Raw genomic sequence first — 24,321 nt, 5'->3', positions numbered from 1 at the left:
CAACTAATCACACAGTTCTGCAGTAGGCATCCAGATATAGAGGGGTGGGAAAACTAGGAAGTACTGAAACCACGATATGATTCAAATAAGTTACTCTGTCACTAGCACTAAAGTAACTCACAAGTGTGAAGGCTGGAACCACTTTGGGACATAGGAACTGAGGCCAAAAACTACTCTATTGAATGGTAGTCCAAGTTCAGGGAGGACTGGTGCAGGGAGGAGAAACTATAGTGGGAACAAAGGGCTATGATAAGAAGATGCAGGTTGACTACCAGATGCTTACTGCTCTTCTTGGCAATAGTTAGCTTCAGATTCCTATTATTTAGAAAGTCTTATGTAGAGGCAGTTTGGGAGAAAACCTATAAAGCAACTTTGTAAAGGCAAGCAGCAATCTTCCCCATCCTGGGGGTCACTGCCAACTCAACTAGAGGTGTGTAATTTCTTTATTTTACTTTATGGGGCCCCCTTGGCTCTCTTCCCGCTGGGGAAGCCAGCCTTCTCTATTGAACATAAGAGATTCCTTCTTCCTAATCTCTAAATAAAACTATTTTACTTCACTGTCTGTCCCTTCCTGAAATTCTTTTTCACTGAGGTAAGGTGACATACCTGTAAAGTACCTGGGCAGGGGTTAGGATTGATTTATATTTTACAAATATTTATATTTATAAAGTGTGTATATATATATTTATCACTGTCACTGTCATCCCGTTGCTCTTCGATTTATTCAAGCAGGCACCAGTAACGTCTCTCATTATGAGACTTATTGTTACTGTTATTGGCATATCAAATATGCCACGGGTAGCTTGCCAGGCTCTGCCATGTGGGCTCAATACTCTTGGTAGTTTGCCGGGCTCTTCGAGAGGGCCAGAGGAATCAAACACGGGTTGGCCAAGTGAAAGGCGAACACCCTACCACTGTGCTATCGCTCCAGCCTAAATATATAATATATAAATATATAAAAAATAAATATACTTATATTTCTTACAAAGAGAAATTCTTCATTCCAACCTGAGTGTCACAGCTACCTAAAGAAAGCGAAGTGATAGGGGATTCATTCCAGCACCATGAAGATCAGGTGGAATTCAGACACAGTCTAAGAACTTCTGAGTGTTGCTGATAGATGCGACATTCAAGCCATACAGTTGCTCATGGAAAACCTTTATCAATCCTGACTCTCCCAGGCATATCTCTGAGTGACTGAGGTGGAGAGAGTGGAAAGTATAAAACTTTTCTCTTGAAGTTATTGTCTCTCTTCTTTTCATTTCACATAAGTTATTTACAACAGTTCTAAATAAATCTATTAAATAAGTGATTTTCAAGGACCAGAAATATAGCTCCGGGTTTACTTCCCTTACAAGTGACTGACTTTTCTTAGAACCTCGCATCTTATAGTCCTCCAATGAATTAGTGTTAGTAGTAATCTCTGAGCACAGAACCAGGAGTAATCCCTGGATATCACTGGGTGTGTCCCCTCACTCCCACAAAACCAAAAGGTTTTCAAGTTTGGAATTTATGTGTCATGAGGAATTTGTTAAAGTGATATTACTCCTCTAGGAATTGGGTATGACTTGCATTTATTTTGAATTTTTTTAATGTGGAGGAGGGCATAGCCTACTTTCAGCAGTTCTCATGATCTATTCTTAGCTCTCTGTTTAGAGCTGATTCTTGGTGATGCTCAGGGATCCCTGTATGGTGCCAGGAATTCAAATCATTCAGCAGAATACAAGACAAGTACCTTAGTCTTGTACCCATTCTCTCTAAGCCTGACTCATGTTTTAAAATGAATTCTCTAAGAGATTCCTTTAACCATGCATGACCTCAGAATCAACTTCACGTGTTGACTAATCAGGTGCATAAATAGGAATAGCTCTTCTAAAGAAAAGCAGTACATATACCCACACACACTTGGAGAACTACTGACTCACTGAAAAAGATGAGAACACTACATTCTAACCTTAGTTTGGGCAACTAACATGCAAAAGGAAGCAGGATTATCACTGCCACATGTTTACCCTTATAATTTCTCCAATTATTATTAATATCTGATAGTATTCATGATAAGACTTGGCATTTATTGAGTATTCATGACCAGGAATAATTTTGTATTCTTCTTTTTTCTTCAGCTCTTGATAACAAACTACCAGAAAGGTCAATTTATTCTGCATCCAAAATAAGTCTCAAAACCTCTCTTTTTTAGATATCCATTAAGGTAAGGCTTTTAGTCCTCATCCTGGAAGCCAGGGTGGCTGGAGCTAAGTAGGTGGAAGGGAACCAGAGAATCATATCAGTGAGAGTGCCAAGGACCAGGTCATACAATCCATAGTAATTCTAAGACTTAGAATGTCATTCCTAATATGATGGGAAATCAGTGAAGTGTTAGGCTATCATGACCATGAATATATGATTCATCATGTACGAGATTGATTTTGGCAGTTAGGTGGAGTTCAGGCTGCAGATCATATATAAAAATGAGTTCAGTGTGAGATTAAATTTCAAAAGTCACAGAACAAGATATTGGAAAGGTGCCAAGTCCATTGCTAATTGCAAAATAAACAAATATTATGCGTGCAAGAGTGGGAGGCTATTTTTTTCCTTGACAACTCATTCATTTTTTTGCAATTCACAGACTACTTTGATGTGAATTGACCTAAAATTTATGTCACTAGGAACTGTCACTATCATCCCGTTGCTCATCGATTTGTTTGAGCGGGCACCAGTAACATCTCTCATTGTGAGGCTTATTGTTACTGTTTTTGGCATAACCAATACACCATGGGTAGCTTGCCAGGCTCTGCCATGCAGGCACGATACTCTCTGTAGCTTGCTCTGAGAGAGGCGGAGGAATTGAACACGGGTTGGCTGCGTAAAAGGCGAACGCCCTACCCGCTGTGCTATTGCTCCAGCCCCACTAGGAACTACAGTTTAAATATACTCTGCATTACATTTCTAAAGATTATAAAGATTTAGCTACTGTTTTCTCTGTACAAAATTACAGATTGATAGGAAGATAAGATAGAGAAAATATTAAGTTTGCAGAAGGATATTGAGCCATCTTCACAGAACGCATGCTATCACTCAGATGGTTTATTTTCAACTACCAAAACAGAAAAGTTTGCATTAGTATCAAGTTTCTTACATGGTGATCCATCCATTCACTTAAATTGAAGGCAGAGATGTAAGAGAAATACAGAATATTCAGTAGTCATCAGAGAGAGGCTTGACCCATTACTATGATGATTGGATTTTATTATAGATCAAGTAAGATTGGGAAATTACAAACATTCATATTGATTCATATGTGATATTGAATGTACTTCCCCTAAAGTGAATTAAAAAGTCAAATGCTGGGGGCTGGAGCAATAGCACAGTAGGTAGGGCATTTGCCTTCCATGCGGCCAACCCGGGTTCAAATCCCAGCGTGCCATATGGTCCCCTGAGCACCACCAGGAGTAATTCCTGAGTGCAGAGCCAGGAGTAACCCCTGTGCATCACTGTGTGTGACCCACAAAACAAAGAAAAAAAAAGTCAAATGCTTTATTTCACATTAAAATGTCAGAAGATACAGATTGACAAGTCTACTGCATTCATGATCCAGGGTTCCAGGGCGAGAAGATAATTCATAGATCTCATACGCTTGACACAATTTTGAAAGTATAAGAACAATTTGAATAAACCCCAACAGTCCTAGTTTAAATCTATCACCTCCTTACTTTTATTTCTTGCTTCCATGGAAAGCCTTTTCGACCTTGAAATTGTTTTGGGTTCAGGCATAGTCCTAAACTGGCTTAATTCCCAACAACAAATGTAAATGTTGAACCCGTTCCCTCCCTCCTCCTTCCCAAATGCTATTTTTTGCTGAGGGTTTTCAGGAAATCTCTCAGGTATATCAACACGAGAACTATATCTGAATCAGAAGGGGATGAGTGGCTGTAAATACAGCTTAGAAGATGAGTGAGCAACTCCAGTTTCTCCTGGGGGGAAACTTCACTATTTGGAAATTGGACAATGGAGAAAAGTGGGAAAAAATGGCTTCCCTTCTGTGTGTGTGTGTGTGTGTTTTCATTTTGAGAGGGGGTCACTACATGATAGTCTGGAAGGGGGTACCATACAGTATCAGGGAGTGAACCCCTGCTCTTGGCTACATTTTCTCCAGCTCTCAGAGCTATTCCTTGTCTCCTTTATCCTGTGGGTGACAGTGGACAGTGGGGTCATTTCTCCCCTGAACCTATAGAATGCATGGAAGGCATTAAGAAATTCTATTAAGTAAGGATCATATAGTCCTCTCTGACTTGTTATAAAGTAACCAGTGTAGTCGTACATTGTATTCCATTGTACATTGGTTCCTTTCTGTTTTTCCTTCAACTTAGCTATCCTGAACTCGTACCCCAAAAAGAAAGTGTTAGCACCAATTTCTTGCCTCAGGATATGCTTTGAGAGGAGTAGGGCTAAGGTACAGTCTTTCACTATAAGTTTTGGGGGGTTTGTTTTGGTGTCTGTGGAGAAAGGTACAATTCAGTCAGTTAAATACAACTCCTAGTATTCTCGGCCCACAGTGTACATTGGAGTCCTCTAGATATTTTTTTAATTAAATTTTTTTTATTAGCGAACCACTGTGAGGTACAGTTACAGACTTACAACTTTTCGTGCTTGTGTTTCAGTCATACAATGCTGGAGTACCCATCCCTCCACCAGTGCCCATTCTCCACCACCAATGATCCCAGTATCTCTCCCAGCCCCACCCCCACCCCATCCCCCTAGCCCCCGACCTCTGTGACAGGGCATTCCCTTTTGTTTTCTCTCTTCTTTGGGGTGCTTGGGTTTGCATCAGAGGTATTGAGTGGCCATCGTGTTTGATCTATAGTCTACTTGTCTACTTTCAGCGTGCATCTCCCATCCCCAGCGGGTCTTCGAACCATACTTTACCTGGTGTTCCCTTCTCTGTCTAAGCTGCTTTTCCTCCAGCATGTGAGGCCAGCTTCCAGACCATGAAGCCAACCTCCTGGTCCTTATCTCTACTATTCTTGGATGCTAGTCTCCCATTCTGTTACTTTATATTTCACAGATGAGTGCAATCTTTCTATGTCTCTCCCTCTCTTTCTGACTCATTTCATTTAACATGATACTTTCCATGTTGATCCACTTATATGCAAATTTCATGACTTCATCTTTTCTAACAGCTGCATAGAATTCCATTGTGTAGATGTACCAAAGTTTCTTTAACCAGTCATCTGTTCTCAGGCACTCGGGTTTTTTTCCAGATTCTGGCTATTGTAAACTAGATTTTGATGTAGTCTCCCCATCAGTTGAGTCACTGACAGCAGCACATAGATTTAATCTGACCTCTACTTCAAAAATTTTAGACCTGTAGGGGCTGGAGCAATAGCACAGCGGGTAGGGTGTTTGCTTTGCACGCGGCCGACCCAGGTTTGATTCCCAGCATCCCATAAGGTCCCCCGAGTTCCGCTAGGAGAAATTCCTGAGTGCATGAGCCAGAAGTAACCCGTGTGTATTACCGATATGAAGTTAAAAAAAATAAACAAAAATTTTTTAGACATCTGATGGGGAAAGATAGTGAACAACATCAAGCATTTATTTTATTTATGTATTAATTTTTATTTTGTTTTTTGGGCCACATCCAGTGATGTTCAGGGCTTATTCCTGGCTTTGCATTCAGGAAGTACTCCTGGGGGTGCTCAAAGGACCAAATTGGATGCTGGGAATTGACCAGTCAGCTGCATGCAAGGCAAACACTCTACCTGTTGTACTATCTTTCCTGCTCCTTAAGCACTTATTTTAGTTTTAACTCAAGGAAGAAATGTGTGGAAATTTTAAGTTTTATGTTTCTTCTTTGATAAACTGTAGAACAAAAACTGGGACTTTGATATAATAGCTTCTGGTAAGAAAAAAATCTGGCATTAGATAGATTAATATACCTTGGAGACTAAAATAAAATATTTTCACAGAGTTCATCATATTAACAAGACTCAATTAGGATATATAACGGTCTATTAGAGATTATTAAAAGAAGTGAGGTTAATGAGAATTCAAGCAATATCAGAAGTTATTAGGAAACAAAATGGAATTGTTATTATATCATGTGATTATGTGCAACTATAATATATGTACTGTTCTAAACTTTTCATGTGCTTTTGATCATTTAATCATTGGTTCAACCCTATGATTAAAGCACTACTATCCTGATTTTACAGATGAAGTAAAACGATAATTTGGGCAGTTAAGATGTAAAGAGTTGGATTTGGGATCCAGCACCAATTCCAAAATCCATTTTCTTCCATTGCTATGTTAAGTCCAGTGTAGTTATTATAATGTTTGACACATTTTGACAACTTCAGTTGCATACCAACTGATATGACTTAGTAAAATCCTTCATTTAGAGATATAGGTAAACACATTTTTTTCCCTTTTAGACCATCACACAGATAATAGATTCATCCTCCTGTAAGGGTAAAATGTTTTGGAACACATTCAATCTTCTTGAAGTCCTTTTCAATCTTGTTTTCCCGGCCAAATATAATGCCAAGTCATAAATGGCTGTTATCCTTGTCCAGATAAAATTTGCTTTGCTTTAGTTTTGTCATGAAAAAGCTGTTGGACATGAATTAGGCTATGAAAATAAGATAAAGATCGCCTACTTTGAAATAACAAAGAAGAGAATTCTTCTTTCTCTGAGGAGCTATGTAACGTATAGTCACCAATGCCAAGACATATAAATTATAGAGCAGTTTTTAGAATATCATTCTGAAGTACATATTCTATTATTTATGAGTTCTTTGGGTGTAGAGGACTTTCTCTAACCTCAGTCAGATACAATACTAATTACAGAGAACCATCACATCATCTTAAAAGTTTTCCACACTAATACTAGTATTATCGTTTATCAGCAGAACACACTCAATAACTTTAAGTTATTAATGTTAAAGTGGATGCGGAGGGGATGGAGACAATGGTCAAATAGTACAGTTAAATACAATGAGTCCCTTGTCATTGGTCATTTCACCACTTTCCTACATGAAATATAGCCATTCAGATACATAATGGAGATGCTTAAGGGGCAGAGATGACAGCACCTGAAATGGTAAGGGGACCAGTAACTTCCTTTTTTTTCCCTTTTTGGGTCACATCCGGTAAAGCTCAGGGGTTATTTCTGGCTCTGCACCCAGGAATCACTGGAGGAACCATATGGGATTCCGGGAATCAAACCCAGGAAGTCAACCCCAGGTCGGGTGCCTGCTAGGCAAAAGCTCTACCCTCTGTGCTGTCGCTCAGGTGCCTGTAACTTCCTCTCTGACCCTTCACCCGTGCTTGAGGCAGATGGCAAGAAAAGCAGCAGTTCTCACGCACAATCATGTGGCAAGAGAATGAAGTAGCACTGCACTGTAGCACTGTCGTCCATTGTTCATCGATTTGCTCAAGAGGGCACCAGTAACATCTCCATTGTGAGACTTGTTGTTACAATTTTTGGCATATTGAATACGCCACGGGGAGCTTGCCAGGCTCTGCCGTGCAAGCGAGATACTCTTAGTAGCTTGCTGGGCTCTCCGAGAGGGGCGGAGCAATCGAACCCAGGTCAGCCATGTGCAAGGCAAATGCCCTACCTGCTGTGCTATAAAGTAAAACTAAGAAACAGAAAGAGGTCGGCAAGGGGCTAAGGACACTTCAGGGACAGATTCTAGAGCAACAGGCCTGGGATAAGGAGCACAGCAGTGGAGAGGCCAGGTAATGTGACCCATCAGAAAAAAAAAAAGGGAGAGCAAGGGCCAGAACACGTGGTATAGAGAAAAGCAGCCAGAAGACTGGACATGTAATGTCATACACAGGAAGGGAAGAGGAAGAAGCTTGTAGGTCAGGGAAACCTAAAATATCTACATCAACTGTACAGTAAAGAAGCTTCTATATCATAAACATCTGGAGTTGGGTATGCCAATTTTACACACAGAACTCACAGATGCCCACTCAAGGTGCAAAGTCCAGTTTTGAACATAGAATCTGGTGATAATTCTGTATTCTCTATCTCTGAATACCCATCAACTCATTTGTCTTGAGGATTTGAATCGATCAATCAGCTGATCTTTTTTCCTTAGATATTAAAACAAAAGAAAAAAAAGAACCCTTTTTTTTGGCAGCCGAATAAATTTAGTGACTCAAAAGGATATGGCCAAATCTATTCATTACTTATTACTTCAGAAGGCATTTGCTTAAAGGGTATCTTCTTGATAAATATGCATTATTTGGAAGTAATGTTAGATTCTATTTTGTCTTATTACATTTAGAACAGTTGAAAGAAACTTCCATGAGCCTGGGAAATTATAACCTGGCCAAAGACTTTGAAGTCTTTAGAATTTTTTTTAACATTTCTCATTGTACATCCATTTAAGAAAAGTTGGTTTTTATAAAAAATATTTTTTTAGAACTAAAATGCCTATACTGTCATCACCATCTCCTTACTTGGCTTTCACTTTATTTTTCTGGTACATTGGGGTGAGCATACATTATGTATAAGTCATTCCATTTCCCTAGTCATAAAAAGCCTGATCACTATAAGAGACTCTTGGTTATTAAAACTTTGGTTTCCATGTAGACATGTTAGACTTCAGATACTCTCCCCAATACCAGAAAAGAATAATGTTCAAAAGAAGAGGACTTCTGAAAGTTAGGGAATGATAATCAAGAGATATTAGATATTTGAAGCATGACTGGCTTCAAATTTAGGCCAGGCAGAAGCAGAGGGAGAAAGAGAAGAAGAGAGAATAGGAGAAAGGGAGAAAAAAATAAAAATTACTAAAAATGTTTTGTTAGATTTTTTTGAGAATAAGTCTCCATAAAGCACTGTGAAAAGTTAAGTATAATTAGGTGAATAATAAAGTGAAAGATACAATTTCCTAATAGATGCAGAGAATTTTGTGATATCCACTAATAATCACATTAATTCACATTAAAAATATTTGGTCTACAGTATCTTTATTGCTAACCATAATGCCCAAAAGTCGAGAGAGAGAGTATGGGGAATATTGTCTGCCATGGAGGCAGGGGGAGGGTGGGAAAGCGGGAGTATACTGGGGATATTGGTGGTGGGGAATGTGACTGGTGTAGGGATGTGTGTTTGATCACTGTGTGATTGTAACTCAGACATGAAAGCTTGTAACTATCTCACGGTGAATCAATAAAATTGAAAAAATATATTTGGTCTAAAAAGCAGTGAGGGATTAATGGTAAGATGTTTTCATTTGTTTGTTTTGGGGTAGGGGGGTGGAGGTGGAGAGCAAATGGCTATGAAGAGGCAAGATGCAATCAGTGAAGGATTGGGAAGGGTGGAGGAGAACGCATGGAGAGAAGAAAAAGAACCGAGAAAGGAGAATAAAAAATAAAATATGGGGCCACAGAGATAACCACACAACTGACCGGGGTTACACTCAAGCACCGTATATGGTTCTCCGAGCACTGCCAAGAGTGATCCCTGAGGACAGAACCAGGAGTAAGCTCTGAGCGTTCTAAGTGTGGCCAAAAAAAAAAAATAGATAATAAATAAAATGTATGAAGGCTAAGGAAATATTTCTTCAAAGATTTTTTTCAATGTCTGGATCTTCTCTATGTCTATATTGTTTCTTTATGTGATAGCACAGCATGTAGAGTGTTTGCCTTGCACACAGCTGAGCTGGGTTCAATTCCTTCACCCCTCTCGGAGAGCTGGGCAAGCTACTGAGAGTATCTTGCCCGCACAGCAGAGCCTGGCAAGCTACCCATGGCATACTTGATATGCCAAAAACAGTAACAAATCTTACAATGGAGGCGTTACTGGTGCCTGCTTGATCAAATCGATGAGCAACGAGATGACAGTGATACAGTGATTATTACTGATAAAACAATTCATAATTCACTTTCTAAGACCATATTCTGGATCTCTATCTCCTAAAATCATTCTCCAAAAAGTTACATTATTTAAGGATGATTGATATTTTATTACTTAAGATGATACTGTCAAATTTATATACATTTATCTGTTTAAAAATTGTGTGCTTATTAAACATAGTAATTTATTAAGTAATTCATAATACAATTGTTTCAGCCATACAATGTTTTCTGTGGTTTTGATAAAAATATCATCAAATTATAAATTTGTCTTAATAATTATTCTAACTTCATTTTTGTGAGATTGGTATTAAAATTATTTATTATTTTTTGTATCCCCAACAATTATTTCTAAATATAAGGGACTTCCTGAACTGTAACACAAATCACTAAAAGGTTTCTTGTAGTATGATCATCCTGATCTTATTTCCAGATAGCAAAATCTGATTCTTGAAATAAAGTCATATTTGATATGAATATTGGGAAAGGATATATATTCTCACATTAGTTTTCCTTCAGAGACTTAAATGAACTGTCTTTGGAGAACCCCAGCCATCATGATTAGCTGAAAACTCTGTATTATCACATTCTTATGAGAGTCATCAATGAACATTTCTCAACCATGACTTAGAATTTACATGTGTTTGGATTTAAGGAGAAAGATTATGTGGTCCATTATGTCAAAATAGCAAACAAATGACTAAAAACCACCCAACTTAATATATTATATTTGCAGTCTGTAATAATGCATTACTTGTTTATTAAGAACACCCTGGGTTCATATATTTAATAAACGATTCAAAATCTGATGATGCTAATGTTGCTTTACTATATCTTGTATACCTATTTATTTATAAGTCACTGTCACTGTCATCCCATCGCTCATCGATTTGCTCGGGTGGGTACCAGTAACGTCTCCATCGTGAGACTTGTTGTTACTGTTTTTGGCATACTGAATATGCCACAGGTAGCTTGCCAGGCTCTGCCGTGCAGGTGGGATACTCTCGGTAGCTTGTCGGGCTCTCTGAGAGGGGCAGAGGAATCGAACCTGGGTCAGCAAGGCAAACGCCCTACCCGTTGTGCTATTGCTCCAGCATTTATTACAAGAAGCAAGCCAAATAGGCAACAACTCTAGAAGGTTACTTAAGGGAAAGAAAACAAATTTAGAGTTGGACAAATAATTTCTTTATTACTTATCAGTATAATAGAGAACAAAAATCAAAACTCTTTTAGTTTGCTTATTTTGGGGCAACACCTGGCAGTGCTCAGACTTGCTCCTGGCTCTGTGCTCAGGAATGATTCCTGACAGACTCAGGAACCATATGAATTTCCAGGGATCAAATCTGGCAATCTGACACAAATAGGTACACAAAACATACACTATTGCTCTGACCCCCAAATTAAAATTCTTATAAAGGCTTATTTACTATGAAAATATGGTCTGGGTAATTTTGAAATGTTATAAAAAAGACCTGATTTTTGGCAGGTCACACAAGTGAGGCACTGGCTGCCCAGTGTAGGATAACATTGGTTTGTCCTTTCTCTCTTGCCACAAGGAGCTTAGGTTTATTGGTGTACACCCATCCCAGTGCTCCCAAGATACTCCCATTCGTCTGTGTTTATCTTTACCATCTCTGTGCTCTGCTTCTCCTATTTGTTAATCACTTATATCCCCACATCAGATCCTGTGACTTGTAAGGTCGGATCTTTCTAACAACTCTAGATTTTGTATTTGTAAGTGAAACATCGCTTTTCTCTTTGCCTTATGTCCCTTGCATAGTTTACTTTAGAGCAATGCCCTTTTGGTATAGACACAGGAAGACAGTTAATACTATGGGTTTGTAACTTGGGAGTTAATTGACTATGAATAATATTTATTCTGGGTATCAGTCATATATACTTGACTTAAGCCTCAGTTAAGGCTTAGTTCATAGCACCCCCAAAGCAGGGTTCTGATGAAAGGACTGGATAGACCCAAGGCAAGCTGTAAGCTACCCTGACCTTGAAACGGGCCAGGTCAAATGCCATAAAACTTATGAGTTAAGAACATGGTCGTGGACAAATTCTGTCATGACCCAAACAGAATTGATGGGACAATGACCCTCCTAGGGTTAGGAAGGACTAATCAGGCCCGAGCTCTGTAGTCTGAGATCTATAGTGAGATGTTCCCAGGAGAGCCACCCTTTAAGCTCAATGTATCTCTTATTGTGTCCCTACAAAATGACTAGAAGGATCATTAAGAAGTAAATTTAAGGTGACTGCTTAAATGGTTGTGGATTAAGGAAAGGGGAAATATGCCCTTAGAGGAAATTCCATCCTTGAGCAGATCTCCTAGCAGGATGAGAGCTTTGTGTTAGAAGAGCCTCCCCAGAAGGGAAGGAAGGGCTTTACCTAGGTTGATTGTGGTACTTGACTTGAGGGGTTGGGTTCTTGACTGAAGCTTTGAGACTGGGCAAGGGGAGACTAGCATGGGGGCAAGCAGGAGATGGTAATGAGAGGTAATGTGAGACTGGAAGGGGGCACTCAGTGAGACTACAGTAGGTGCGTGGGGAGAATGGAATAAATAGTGGGACAAAAAGGATTGAATAAATAGTGACTGATCGCCAACCAGCTTGGTGGAAGGTTCCCTCCCTCATCTCTTGTTGGTGGCAATGGGAGGTCAGGGTGGAGAAGAGGCTCATGGCCACAGAGCACACGTGAGAGCCCACACGCTACTTTTGAATGCACAGCCCAGGTGCCCCTCCCGGCAATCACTGGCCGACTAGGAGAGTGATCAATGGAAGGGCCCAGAGGCTGCGACTCTGCCAGGGCTCTAACTTGGGTCAGCACAAGCATAGCTATGCCTTAGGCCCTGTGCTGTCTCCGGCCCAGTCAACAGCTGCTTTTTAACAGAAATCTGCAGTCCCCTTGTTGCTCTGCCAAACATGTGCCTGTCTCTTCCTAACCGTTGATAAATTATATTAACTTCAATTGTGATACACTTTGGAAATGAGAATGACATCCTACATTGTTTATGCTTTTTCTCTTCATAAAGCTTTTTGTATTGTACTAGTTGTTCACACCCTTGAGTTGAATATATGAATTAAAGTTTTGCTCATATTGTTAAATAAAACTAGTGCTGAAGGTGATTTTTTTTTTCTCTCCACAACCAGTTCTGAAAATGTCAACAGGTATTATATTATCACTTTCAGGTACTGGTTCTTCCCATTCAAGAGAACTGAGTGCTGAGACTAAGTAAAGGGACAAACATGATGACCTTTTAGTACCTGTATTGCAAACCATCATACCAGAAAGGAAGGGAGAGAGAAAGAGAGAGAGAGAGAGAGAGAGAGAAACAGAGAGACAGAGACAGAGAGAAACAGAGAGAGAGAGAGAAAAAGAGAGAGAGAGAGAGGGAGGGAGGGAAGGAGAGAGACAAAGAGAGAGAGAGACAGAGAGAGAGAAGAAAATGCCTGCCATAGAGGCAGGTTTGAGTAATGGGGTCAGTTGCAGGAGGGAAACTGGGGACACTGGTGGCGGAAAATGTACACTGGCAAAGGGGCGGTGTTGGAACATTGCATGACAGACACCCAATCAGGAGCAACTTTGTAGCTCATTGTAAGACTGAAACTTAATCACAGACAACTTTGTAACCGTGTATCCCACGGAGATTTAATTAAAAAATATTCTTATATTGCAACTGAGTCATAGAACCACTTAATCTAGGCCAAATTTTCTGATCCTTCTCTCCTCTCTCTGCCTCTCTGTTATCTCTCCTATCTCTGTCTTCCTTATAAGATGAATAATAATAGCCAAAGTTAAGGCATGATTCGCATTTCCAGTAAACAAACCTATTAAAGGAGTTAGTTCATTTTCATTACTTTTTAAGCATAGTAATTGGATTTGTGCCTTACACTCCTTATACTCTGTAGCCAACAATGGATTTTTAAAATTTTCTATAATTCATGATATTTTATTTTATTTTATTTATTCATTTATTTATTTTATTGAATCACCATGAGATGCTGTTATAGACTTACAGAGTTTCATGATTACATTTCAGTCATACATGATTGAGCGCACATCCCTCCACCAGTGCCTATTCTCCACCACCAATGTTCCCGGTATCCCTCCCCCTACCTCCACCTCATCCCACCCCCTGCCTCTGTGGCAGGCACATTTCTTAAAATGGATTTGTACTTTCCAAGTTTCACCCTCCAAAAAAGGGCAGGGAGGGTGGATATTATTTCACTTCAAAGTCATCTTAAGATCATATTTTTCTTAACATAAAAAAATTTCAGCTTTTGCATAATACTTTGCTCTGAAAGATATGTTTTCCTTGAGATATATTTTTATCACATGTAACATACCCAAAATGAAGAAAAATGCCAGAAGATAAAATTGGCAGACTACTAAACTTCCAGAAATATTTGTACTTAAATCTACTTAACAAATTTACTGAGTTAAAACATATTTCCTGGAGACTGCAAAATGTTTCTTTGCCTAATAAAAATGGACACTTTCACCTCTTTCCAGAAATGCAAAATCCTAGGAACACTTTATTTATCCACTTTCCATCTTATATACTAATATTATAATTTCTCATTCTATTTCAAAAATCCAGAGAATGCTGTTGTCTTAAGTAGTAAATAATAAGTTACATTTACCTACATATTTAGTCCTTCTTTCTCCTTATTCCCATTTGTATTTTTAGGCATATACTAATTTTTATTCTGTTTTGATAAGGCACTTAACAAGAAATATTTCCTTTTAGCAAATTTTAAATATGATAGATTGCTGTTGACTATAAATATAATTTAGAGCAGATCTCTAAAGTGTATTCATCTTACACGAAAGATTATGCCTGTTTATAAATAACTGTCATTTCCCCTCCTAACCCCAGCTCCAGGCAACTACCATTCCAATATTTGATTTTGTGGGTTTTACTATTTTAAGTAGTCAGATAAGTAGATCTGTGCAACTCTTGTCTCTCTGTGCCTGATTGTTTCACTTTGCATAATATCCTTAAGGTCCACCATGTTGTTGCATATTCTAGAAATTTCTTCTTTCTAAAGGCAAAGGAGTATTCCGTTACATGTGTACACTACATCTTCTGTATGTATTTACCAATCAATGGGCATTTAGGTTATTTTCACATCTTGGTTATCGTCAATAGTGCTCCAATGGACATGAGAATATTAATACTGCTTTGATCCTGTTAACAATTTTCTATTATATATATGCCCAAACGTGACATTGCTAAATAACATCATAGTTTCAAAAATATTTTTTTTTAGGATTGCCCCATATTGTTTGACATATTTGGCTCTATACTTCTGTTGGCAGCATGGAACTTCGAGTGGGATAAGTGCCTTATTTTTATAAATTATACTTTATAATTCACATGAAAATTTCTTATCATTTTGAAGAGCTTATAGCAATGTCACTTCCAACTTTGAAAAATAATTCCATTGAATGTGGAGTTTCAGGATAATTGTTGCTTTTTATTATTATTATGGTGCAATAATCCCACTATATGGGTGTTTGTTATTTATTTAACAGAAGGTATATCTTCAAAGGAAAATTTTCGTTCCAGTTAAGATTTCCTTTTACATTTTGGTTTAAGTTATCTTGTTTTGAAGCCCTAAGACTGGCTTTGTTGTGAAATTTTAATCATTGAAGAAATTTATGGATATTTCAAAGTATATGGTTTTATATTTACTTGCTAACTTAACAAAATTCTAAACAATTATCTTTTAATATTGCCTCTACCAAATCTGATCTCTTCTTAGTACTGCAATCTGTTTACTCAGTCTTCTTTATTTTCTTTAGTTTTTTTCTGTTATGCTTTCCAGGAAACTATGTCACTCTTCCTTTAATTTACATATATTAAATAAAATGTTTTTAATCTCTATAATTTTCATTATATTATTTATTTATTTTAAACTTTTTACTGTTTAGTTTAAAATTTTTTAAAATCTTGCTTCTATTTTATAAATTTTTTATTTTATGTGTATTTAAACTTTTCTCCATGCAATTAAGCATAAACATATTAAAAATTGGCTTAACACTTGACTAAAACTTGGCTAAATGTATAAAACATGGAATATCTTGAGAAGTATAGCTTTGAAGGCTTGGCAGAATTCACCGGCAAAATTATCTGAACTTGGGCATTGTTGGGGGGATGGAGGGGTTTTGACTACTGTTTCAAACAATATTTGTAATTGGCCTGTTCAGATTTTTCTATTAGCTCCTGATTTGTGTGTGTTTATTTTTATGATCTGAAAAATCTCTCCATATCTTCTATTTTCTACTTAGTGCCATAAAATTGTTTGTGGTAGTGTCTTATGGTCTTTTCTACTTTTGTAGCATCAGTAGAAATTTATCTCTATTATTTACCTATTTTTAGGATAATAAAAAATTGTTGTCTTTTTTCATGTTTTTACTAAAAGTTTGTGTATTATCAATGCTTTCAAGAATCAGCTCTTGATTCCAGTGACTTAGTATTGCTTTTTAATTTCTATTTTTTTGATTTATGCTAAAATAATATTTCTAATTTCCTTTCTTCAGTTGTCTTTCTTTTTATTTTTAATTGATCATCTAGGGGTTGGAGCAATAGCACAGCGGTTGGGCGTTTGCCTTTCACTCGGCCTACCCGAGTTCAATTCCTTCGCCCCTCTCAGAGAGCCCAGAAAGCTATGGAGAGTATCGAGCCTGAGCGGCAGAGCCTGGCAAGCTACCTGTGCGTATTGGATATGCCCAAAACAGTAACAATAAGTCTCTCAATGAGAGACGCTACTGGTGCCTGCTAGAACAAATCGATGAGCAATGGGATGACAGTGACAGTGACATCTAGCTGTCATGCTAGATTGCTTATTTCAACTTTTTTTTGTTTTGTTTGTTTATTTTTAATCTGGGGCAGGGATGTGATTTTACTTGGAAGATTCTCCTGGCTCTATGCTCTGCAGTGTTGAGGATTAAAACAGTAAACTGACCACATGCAATGCGAATTACTTTAACTCTTAATAGCTCTCCAGCCTCTTTTTCTTGTTTCTTGATGGAAGATTTTGTTGCTATAAGTACTTCTTATTCTGTGCCCCATATGTTTTGATAACTTGTGTCCACATTCTCTTTTGTTTCTTATTTTTTTATTTCTTTTTCAATTTTCTAACTGACCAAAAATAATTCCAACATGTGTTGTTTGGTCTACAAGTGTTTTTGATTTGTTTTTAGTTTTCTTTTTATGGTTGATTTTGAGTCATATCATTATTATAAAAAATATAGTAGATATCATTTCACCTTCACACCTTTGACAAATTTTGTGTCCCAACATGAGTCTCGGTTGGAGAATGTCCCATATGCACTGGAGAAGAATGGGTACTCAACTTTTAAGATGGAGATCCCTATAAATGTCTATGGGCCCCATTCTTCTCATTCCTTAGATAAAGCTGTTATTTCGTTATTGATTTTCCGTCTGGTTAATCTATCCAATAGTGAGAGGAGTTGTTAAAGTTTCTTACCACAATTGCATTTCTGTCAATGTCCCTCACTAAGCTTGTTAGTAGTTGCTTTATATACTTTGATGTCCCTACATTTGATTCACATATGTTAATGTGTGGTAGGTCCTCTTGAAATATTGATTCTTTAATGACCGTCCTTGACTCCAATTATTGTTATAATTTTATTCGTGACATTGTTTACTATTGTTTTTGGTTTGAAATATATTTTGTCTGATATAATTGTAGTTACCACTGCCATAATTAAAGTACCATTTTTCTACCTGATTATCTTAAACCTTCTATTTTGAGCCTATGTTTATCATTGAACTTCTACTATAAAAAAGCAGAAGTCTTAGTTTTGTTTCATATTCAATATCTCCTCTCATGCCTTTTGATGGGTGAACTCAAAATGTTGAAGTTTAACAAAATTATTGATAGAAAAGAATCTATTGCCACTTATTCTTTGTGAATTCTGGACACTTTAGCAATTCACTTTTGTTTCTTTGTTTTTTCTTTATTTTCTCTAATGTACTTCAATATCTGTCTTTTGTATTTAGGTTACATTTATCTTTCCTGTTTATTTATTTTGAGAATTTTGTTTCAAGATAAGCATAACATGTACATCTAGATGTTAGGCTTATATTACATCTTAAATTTAAAGCAAATACATCTTAAGTTAGGTTTATTCTAAGAGTTCCCAATGTAGCTCTTCCATTTTTCCATATTTATTTTTTTAAGTATCTTACTATTTCCAAGTGGAGTTTTTTTTCTTGTTTTAGAACAGCCTTTATTGTTTCTTACAGGGACTTTTTATTGGCATAAATTTCAACTACTGGTTGTCTCAAAAAGCTTTTCATCACTCCTTCAAATGTGAGTGATAACCTTGTTGCATAGAATATTCTCAGTTGGCTTTCCTTGCTATTCAACACTTTGTATATATCATACCATTCCCTTCTGACATGTAAAGTTTCAGTCAACAAATCTGTCATTAGTTTTACTGGGGTTGGCATAAATATGAGTGTTTGAACTACTCATTTATCTAGGATTCTATTTCCCTGTTTAATTTTTGTCATTTTAACTATAATATGTCTTGGTGTCTGTTTGAGTTTATTTTTCTACATATTTTTTGTTTGGAGTCACATCTGGCTGTGCTCAGGGCTTATTCCTGACTCTGTGCCTAGGGATCACTTGTGGTGGGATTTGGTGACCATATGGGGTGCCAAGAATTATACCCCTTTTGACTGCATGTGAAACAAACACCCTACCCACTATACTATCTTTTTATTCCCACTGGATTTCTTTTTCTTTTTTTTCACATTTCTTACTTTCCTGGATCTAGGTATCTGTCTGTTTTTGGTAGTTTGGGTAGTTCTTGATTATTATTTCTTCAAAAATCAAATTCTTCCTCTTTGTTTTTTTCTTCTGCTGAAATCCCTACCATGTGAATGTTGTCCTGTAGACATCTAATACTGTTTTCATTTTTAAATTAATTATTTGGAACCAGAGAAATAGCATGTGATTTAGAGGCCATGTGCCCAGGCCTGGCTTTATCCCTTGTACCCTGTTGCCCCATTGCTGTTGATATGGTGGTGTGGTCCTAATGGTTCCTGTGATCCACCAGCACGTCCCGCATATGCCCACACACACAGCATCCCACATCCTCATGCACACTGAACTTAAGCCCAGTGTTCCAAGAATAACCAGGTGTGGTCTCTGGGGCCTTAGACTACCACTTTGGAGGACCCCTAGGGCTGGAGCGATAACACAGCGGTAGGGCGTTCATCTTTCATGCAGCCGACCCATGTTCGATTCCTCCGCCCCTCTCGGAGAGCCCAGCAAGCTACCGAGAGTATCACGACTGCACGGCAGAGCCTGGCAAGCTACCCGTGCCGTATTGGATATGCCAAAAACAGTAACAATAAGTCTCACATTGAGAGACATTACTGGTGCCTACTCGAACAAATCGATGAACAATGGGATGACAGTGAAAATAATTTACCATGCCTTACCACCCTTGTTCTCATGGATTAGGTCTTCAATTTCTGTTATTTGTCTGGTGAGTCCTTCCTGTATATGTGTGTGTGTGTGTGTGTGTGTATGTGTTGTTAACCATTGTATTCTATACCTCAGTGATTTTTACTTGCACTTTTCTTGTACTTTCTCTGTTCATGTTGACGTTCTCTTCTCATTATCTCCATAATTCAGTAAGCATCATTAGGATTTTTGATGGAAGTCTTCATCAGAAGTTACAGAGCTCCAATGCTCTTGGGATATTTCCCAGGCTTTCATATTTATCTTGCCACTACAGATGAATCCCTCCATTTCTTTATTATGACTGGTACTTCATGAGGGCTAAAGAAGAGAGTCTTTGTTCAAGTAGACTGGGAAGTGATCAGGGATTCATGACTGCAAATTCTAGATAGTGGCTGTGACTCTGAGTTAATGTGAGTATGGAGAACTACCAGGCATTCATTCTCATGAGTGTCCTTCAGCACTGTAGCACTGAGTTCAAATGGGCCGAGTGCTCATAATTGCTAGTACCTGGTAGTGACTGTGGTGTCAAAGCACAGTAGGCCTGGGCAAATATTGCAAGCTAATGTTATGAGCATCCAAGAGCAATGGTACCAACATACAGGCTTGCATGGGTGATGGGGTACTTGTATTACAACCATCTCTGTGTAAACACTTCAAAGTGTGCAAACTGGTAAGAACAACAAGCAGTGTGCAAGCACCACAACCAAGTGTGTGAAACCCCTGGTTATCACAACAACAGATAGAAAAGATTATAAATTGTATGCAATTCAGATAAAGGAGGCCATGCTAAACTGATAAATGGGGAAAGACATTGACAAAGTTTTTGAATTCCTGCAAAATCACTAACTTAATACCACTTCTAATCCATTACCCTTAACCTATCTCTGTTGGTTATTAATCAATCAATAAATTATTTAATTAATGGTCTTAAGGGATCAAAACTTTGACTTTACACACGCAAGCAAATACTTTATGTACTCTATAAAATGAGCTACATCCTTGGCCCCTTGGTGTTGAAATTTTTAACGATTAATTTTTCAGGTCTCCTTGACCTAAATGTGACAGAAAACACATTTCTCAGTGAGCTATAAGAGAATATCTCTGTGGACTTCTGGGAAAACATTTGTTAACTTGATAAGAGAATAGATATAGCAACAGATAAGGCCAAAAGGCTTGACGAGCATCACTTGATGCATGAATGGTCAGAACATTCCAGATGATACAGTAGATTGCTCTTATTATGTGTGAAAACTGATGTCTTCATTGGGCCAATTTAGTTGGCTTTCATTTATTATAGCTAAAAGTACTTTTAGTGATAAAAGACATGACCTGAGAGGTGAATCATTTTTCTAGTCAAGTATTGGCTCGAAGGAAAATACCAGCTGCTCCGACCACAGTGAAAACAAACTGAAGTTGAACATAAGGAAAACGAACATGAGGTAATGAATCTTGTTTTCTTTCCTTATGCTATTGCTGTTGTTGATGATGACCCGAGGTCTTAATTCAGTGCTGAATTACGTGATCTGAACATTCCCCATTGGACTTTCATTGTTGAACAAGTGTTTCTTTACAGACATAATAAGCAGATGGCTAACAATAATATAGAGACAAATATTTGATTCAAGATGGGAGCATACTTTCTAGCATCTAGATCTTCTTAACCAATCCACATGGCAACTATGTATTTCTCACCAGCAAATTCACCAGAAAATCTATAGGTTGGGTTTCTTATCACATGAGTAGAAGGAAGAATATCTTTAAGTATATCCTAGAGTTTAGGGCTATATTATTAAAGGCATTTTCTTTGTTTGTAGATATTACCAGTGTCTAATAAATGTAAAATTCTGCTTCTTCCCATAGGGGAGAAATAATCCATAATAATTTGTATTTCCCTTGAGAAATTATATTTGATAAAGGAAGGACACTGAAAGGATAAGTAAGTTTCCTTATTTAAAACTCATTAAAAATGTAGCTCATTTTGTCTTATATGCATGAATGAAGATTATGAAGACCACATTATTTTTCTACAGACATCTGCTGGCTTTGGAGGACTCTGCACCAGACAACATTTAGTTTTCTCTTATTATGTGGATCAGGAATGATTATAGAGTGCAAAAAATAAAAAAGAAATGAAATGAAATGAAAGATTATGCTAGGCAAAGAAATCAGACATTCCTCATAAATGCTAAAAGGACACAGAAACACCAGGAGTAATTTTACCTAAACAATTTTCCCAAGTCCAAACATTCCCTGCACTCCCCAAAGCCATCAAACTGAGAATTCTTGGTTAAGAATGCTCAAGCCTCACCCATTAGTGAACCTTCTCTTGGACCGCGCACCCATGAATGTCAGATTTCACACCACTAATATTCCAAGAGTAGTGCACCATATTTGATGGGGTTTAAAGTATAAGGCAACCAATCTTAGAGGAAAAATAATTTTACAGATATACATGTCATCATCATGATATATAATATGTATATATATATATATACAATATATATATATACAATATCCTGCCCACAGGAGCCTCGAAAGCTACCTGTGGTGTACTCGATATGCCAAAAACAGTAACAATGACAGTCCTCATTCCCCTGACCCTGAAAGAGTCCCCAATACGCCATCGGGCTACACTAGCACATGACAGGGACAAGTGGAGACATTACTGGTGCCCACTTGAGCAAATCTATGAACAACGGGATGACAGTGATATAAAATATACAAACACACAAGGTTCAACCTTCAACAACATGTTAGTAACCTCTTATAGAAGGGATTAATGGCCCCTGGGTGAAATCCGAAAATCTTCACACACTTTCCTGTAAGGAAACTTTCTTGGATCATTTTCAGTTGTTTATTCATAACAAACAATACAAAACGAATTATTTTGGTTCTGCTTTGGGGCAGGGGTTGGATTTTGTGGTGGGAAGGTATTATGGTGTGTGGGATTGGTGTTTGAAAATTAAATATAATCAAATATTGTGAACTATTTTATAAAAAAACAAATCAGTCACCTTGACCTACATTATATAATGTCATTGTTATATTAACCATTACCTTGATTTTACAGCTATTGAAACAAAAGCAGAAAAATGGTCAAGCAATTTGATCACATCTCAATAACCAATAAAAGATAATAAAATTCTGACTTAGGTGTTTTTCTGATCTCAACACCTGGACTCTTCCCTTAATACAGTTTTGAGGGAACGGTTTAACACATTCCACTCACTGCTCTGTGCCGTTCATCTAAGCTAGACAGCAATGCCAGAAAGAAGGAGATAGTACAGAATAAACTCACTCAAAGGTGGCACTTACAGAGCTGTGTTAAGGTGACAACAAAGGGCCAAAGGCAACGCATTGGGAGAACTAATCCACACAAGTGAACTGGTGTGCGTGAGGGTTGGCGGGGTCAGAAGGGGTCCTTGAGGGCCATGAATACCCTGCTGATGCTTATGGGTGTGGTGTTGGAATTATGTGCATGACAACTACTATTCACAGTATTGTATACCACAGATCTCAACAATAAAATATAGAGTATGTTTTCTCTCTTCTTAGTAAGTTAGTGCAGGACAAAGTGGACGTGTGTTGGAAAATGCGTTCTGTCAAAATAGGACAGGTTAGGTCATGAAGACGATGTCCAAAACATAAAGTTTTAATATTTAATGTCTCCAACCCTTTCATTTTACAGGAACAACAAAGAACAAAAAAATGATATTCTAAGGGTAAAATCTAGCAAGGAATACTATTTCTTCTCTTTCAGATGCTTTATCCAACCTGTCACAGTTGTCTATATTATTTAATACTGGAGAATATGAAACATTTGGACACTTTTTGCAGTAAGACTCAGAGGCTATATCCATTCTATCAGGAATCACTTTTTCCTGACTTAAAACTTGTATTGTGTCTTATAGTCTATCTAGACATTGGTGCTCTACTGGACGATGCATACATGAGTATTTCTGAATGTGTAAGCATCTGACATTCAACAGTATTACTGGCCTAATCTTTGTCCACATCAGAAAATTACCTTGACAAGCATAACAACGCTGGCATGCATAAGAAGAAAAGCACATGCCTTCCCTTCATAAATAATATTTTATGGATTTTGCTGCCTAAGAATGCCCTCTTAGGACTGAGACGCATATAATGAAAATTTACGTTCATGACTTTCTACACTATTGTCTCTGTAGATAGATACCAGATGGGGGGTTTTAGAAATACTATTGTAGGAGGTGAGTAGGAGAGGTTGAGATCGGAGGGGATGGGTGGGGTACTCGCACACAAATATTTCAAGAGCCAAATAGAGAGAAGGCCCTTGATGAACTTGCTAGTCAGAAAGCAAAGTTTAAGTCCATATGTACGTATCTTTCATTCTGGCTTCTCTGGGAAGCAACTGAGTTGCTCTTTATCTCTAAAGTGGCTCCTAGCACCACTCAAATCCAGTAATACCGTAAAAAGACTTGTGATTTGAGTGGTGGGCGGTATCCATGTTCATTTTGCATTTCTTTAATATAGGATCAGAATATACAGACTTTGTTTTCTTTCATGAGGAGGATGAAGAACGTAGGAGTATGCTTTCACTCAAGCAGTCTGCCGGGGCCCGGACTGCACTGAATGGACAATTCAATGCTCAGACTTGGTGATTCTCAGGTTGAGCACTGTCAGTGTTCAGCAAAGCCACCAGACTTGGGCATCACCCAGGCATCGTCATCAGGGCTTCTACAAACCAGGCATGTATTCTCTGTCTAACCCTCTGAGCTTTCTATCCAGCTACAAAGAGACAGTATTTAAATGCTGCTACTGTAGATCTTTTGTCTCTGTTAAAGAGAACAATACAAATATTTATAGAGTCCTAAATAATCACATGCTTGATAACATTTGCAGTTAAGGAAGATGGCGCAGTTATAGGCTTGCTTGCTTTCTATATTAAAAAAAGTAGATT

Source organism: Sorex araneus, chromosome 2, assembly GCF_027595985.1.
Source record: "Sorex araneus isolate mSorAra2 chromosome 2, mSorAra2.pri, whole genome shotgun sequence".
Taxonomy (NCBI): Eukaryota; Metazoa; Chordata; class Mammalia; order Eulipotyphla; family Soricidae; genus Sorex; species Sorex araneus.
Note: the sequence above shows the minus strand (reverse complement) of the source record.